At 37.8% G+C, this 1,922-nt stretch overlaps 1 protein-coding gene across 2 annotated transcripts in view; it reads left to right on the forward strand.

The window, feature by feature from the left end:
* Positions 1–1,922, forward strand: part of LOC133243374 (palmitoyltransferase ZDHHC3-like) — a 60,973-nt gene that overhangs the window by 29,172 nt on the left and 29,879 nt on the right. The gene's annotated exons all lie outside the window — the stretch shown is intronic.

The raw sequence follows: 1,922 nt of genomic DNA on the forward strand, positions 1-1,922 counted from the left end.
ACTTGATAGCATGGTGGTGCAGTATTCCAGACTGCCTGGCTTCAAATCCTAGATCTGCCATTTCATAGCTGGACAAGTCATTTAACCTCTATATTCTTTAGTTTTATCTTCTATAAAAATGTGGATACTAATAGTACTTACTTCACATAGTTATTGAGGGTATTAAATGAGTAAATGTATCTAATGTGTTTAGAGACTGGCAGGTAGTAAGCGTTCTTAGAAATGAAAACCATTCTCAAAAAACACAAATTTGGGAATTTAGAGGGGTTATTTGGGTACTTTAGGCTGTGGGATATCAAGTTCATTAGGCAGTCAGAATGGTTTAGGATTCTTCAATGGGAAAACAGGAAGGGTAAACCCCTCTTGAGAGATGACCCACATTGGCTATTTCCTCATTGGACCAGAACAATACCAAATGGGGGATCACTGATAGTGAGGCTTAATCTAGGATAAGTAAGTAAGTGTTAGTCGCTCAGTTGTGTCTGACTCTTTGCGACCCCATGGTCTATAGCCCGCCAGATTCCTCTGTCCATGGAATTCTCCAGGCAAGAATATTGGAGTACGTTGCCATCCTGTTCTCCAGGGGATCTTCCTGACCTAGGTATCTAGCCCGGGTCTCCTGCATTGCAGGCAGCTTCCTTACTGTTTGAGCCACCAGGGGAGGCAATCTAGGGTAAGGGATTTCCTAAGCACTTAATAATTCTCTTTTGGAACTAAGCTGTCAGGTACTGAGAGGCTTTTTAAAGGGTGTGATGGCTCTTCAGGTTGAGGACATGAGTCTGTTGGAAAGCAAGTTTACTGTCAGGAGTTGAATCACACTCTCAGAGGTAGGACTGACCACATCAGAAATGCTTTCAGTCTTTGTTCTAAATTCTTCTGGGCCCCCTCTGAGTTTAGGGAAATTCCCAGCCTTAGTAACTATCTCAGACAGAATCTAGAGGATATGAACAGGAGGAGTGAGTCATACTGAAAGTAAGTGCTTAGTGGGGAGGCATATTTTAGGAAAGTGTCAAAAGTGAAAGTTCAAGAAATGCAAAAATTGTAAACAAGATTTTATCCAATCAAATCCAACAATATATTTTGAAAGATAACCAAGTGGAGTTTGTCTCAGGAATGCAGGACTGACTTAACATTAGAAAATCAGTCATTGCAATTCATCATGTTAACAATCCCCCTCCAAATCCCGTATGATTATTGCAATAAATGCAGAAAAACATTTGACAAAATCCAATATCCATTCCTGATTTAAAAAGAAAAAACTAGGAATGTAAGGGAACCCCTCAACCTGACATGGAGCATTTACAAAAAATCCACAGCTGACACTACGTTTAGTGGTGAAGGACTGAAAGTTTTACCCTCCAACATCAGAGACAACACAAGGATGTCTGGTTTCATCGCTTCTGTTCAGCATTGTACTGGAGGTTCTTGCCAGTGCAATCAGATAAGAAAAGAAAAGAGAGAGGAAAAAAAGGCAAGACATTCAGATGGGAAAGGAGTTAAACTATATTTTTATAGTTATATAAAACTTTATTTTTTATAGAAGATGTAACTCTTTGTAGAAAATCCAATTGAATCTACCAAACAACAAACTACTAGAACTAATAATTCCCCAAGTTGCAAGATACAAGATCAATATACACAAAACAATTATATATAGCAACTGTATATAGCAATGAACAATTGGACATAGAAATTTTTAAAATTTCAGCATAGTAACATCTAGAAGTATGAATTAGGAATGTATCTGACAGAAAGACCTGTATACCTATATTGCTGAAAGAAGACCAAATTAAATGGAAAGATACACCTTGTTCATGGGTCAGAAAACTAAGAATTGTTAAGATGTCTATTCTTCCCAAACCAATTTGTACATTCAACATAATCCCTATAAAAGTCTTAGCAGGCTTTTTTTTTTTTTGCAG

The sequence above is a fragment of the Bos javanicus genome, chromosome X, assembly GCF_032452875.1.
Source record: "Bos javanicus breed banteng chromosome X, ARS-OSU_banteng_1.0, whole genome shotgun sequence".
NCBI classification, from domain to species: domain Eukaryota; kingdom Metazoa; phylum Chordata; class Mammalia; order Artiodactyla; family Bovidae; genus Bos; species Bos javanicus.